The sequence below is a fragment of the Tribolium madens genome, unplaced genomic scaffold (genome assembly GCF_015345945.1).
Source record: "Tribolium madens isolate multiple individuals breed KSU strain unplaced genomic scaffold, Tmad_KSU_1.1 Scaffold_91;HRSCAF=231;Tcas5.2_LG7, whole genome shotgun sequence".
In the NCBI taxonomy this organism is placed as follows: Eukaryota; Metazoa; Arthropoda; class Insecta; order Coleoptera; family Tenebrionidae; genus Tribolium; species Tribolium madens.
The window spans coordinates 2,749,820-2,751,734 of record NW_025401063.1 but is presented as its reverse complement, the minus strand read 5'-3'; positions in this window follow the sequence as shown (position 1 = coordinate 2,751,734).

Genomic DNA, 1,915 nt, shown 5'->3' with positions numbered 1-1,915 from the left:
ATTCCAGAATTCTTAATAATTGAAAGTTTGAAGAATTCTGAATTCTACCTTCTATGTAGTACCTAATTTCTCAAAAATTCTTTTCTTCTTTTAAATTCTTAACAATTTTTACAATTTACAGGAACTGAGGATTGTATTTGCAAAATAACAAAATGTGATTCTATAAATCTCTAAATTTTTTTTTTCCAAATTCTAGGCACACAAATAAGAGTTCTACAGATTTATAAAATTCTACCGTTCTAGTGCTTGTTCTATTGGGATTACAATTTTTTTTTTATGAATTATGAAAGTCTAATTTTTTTAAATTTCTGGCCCTACTGTTGACTTTTTTTCCTCACCGAACAGGTTTCTCCCCTTGTATTTTGCTCCAGTGAAACCCCTAATCTCGCCAGCAATTAGAGCTTGCCCTTTTCAGCCACCCCAGACACAATAGCGGTTTAAATATCAATTGAACCAAAACAAAACGCTTTTTCTTTGACATCTCGCTCTATTCTTCCGGATTATCTCGCGATTTTCAACGCCTAGCACTCGGAAAAAAGCCAACAATTATCTCGGTTTTTGTCCAAATTCAATTTAACGTTCGAGCGGCTCCCAAGAGTGGCCGAATCGGAAGTCATATGTAAGGAAATGAGTCTAACGGCTAATAAGACAGCTCAGGTGTGTCTCGCGTCCATCTCACCTGTCCGCCGACGAGACAAAGAAAAGGGGAGATGAGGAGGGAAAATGCCTGATGAGTTTTCCATGTTTTGGGGGAAGTACAAGGTCAGGCTGCAAACCGAAAAAATTGCGCCGATGGGAACGGAAGCCGATTATAAATTCTGAGACAGTTTCGGTGATAGCATCGAGTGTAAAAACGACGAAAAAGTGAAAATTCTCTTGTTTGTAAAACAAACAAATTACGAGTCACAAATGAGGGGAAATTACAGTCATCTTCGAAATTATGCATAATTAARACGCTCAGCCCTTCGAACCCTCAGACTTTTACCTGTTCAAAGTTAAATCACCACATTAACTAGTGATTTACTGGTGACTGTCTCTATCATTAAGAAAAAATCTGTGCGTTTTTAGTCCTGACACTTAGACATATTTTAAGTTGTTTAGAGATGCATCCAAGGTGCATAAATAATTCATCGCGGGCAAACATTCGAAGAATCCGTTATTAATATCTCGAGTCAATTAAAATGTGTCGCGAATAATTATTGTGGCCAGGGTTGGGCCCTGATATCGTGACTGTTAGATGATACACAGACTCTGAATCATAACGAGTGATTCATGCACCTTTCAAATAAATCATCTTTCATCGTACAGATTTTTATTGACGTTCGCTACTGTGCTGTCTCAAACGAAACGAAATTCTTACCCAATCTGGTTGGGTTTTCCAGCACACAAAACAGTTTCCTTTGTACTTGATTTTGCATTGTAATGAAGCGATTTGTTAATTACTGGGAGGGTCAACATTCATCGAATTCAAAAGTTTCAACATTGACGTAGTTTGGGGGAAAGCGGTGCAAAATCTCCATAAAATATGATACAGTTTGAACTATAAAAACTTACACAATTTTACAGACTAATTCGAAAAGCATGGAATAATATTTGAATTCTGTTTCTTCTTTAAAATTTCCATTTCAAGAAACTCAAATAATTTTATCAATCTAAAAATGTAGTTCAAGTTTTAGAGGGTAGATTTCTAGGATTCTATATTTCTGAAAAAAGATTTCTAATTTGGAAACTCAAACTGTAGTATAATAAAAACTAAAAATTATAGAAACTTTAGTGACAGAAAGGTTTTATCTAAAGAAATTTTAGAAAGGCTAGTATTTTCCATACTTTAATCGTAGCTAAGGATAGAGGTCAAAATTTTCAAGAAGCAAACTTTATGATTACTGTTACAATTTCTTTAATTATTAAATATTAT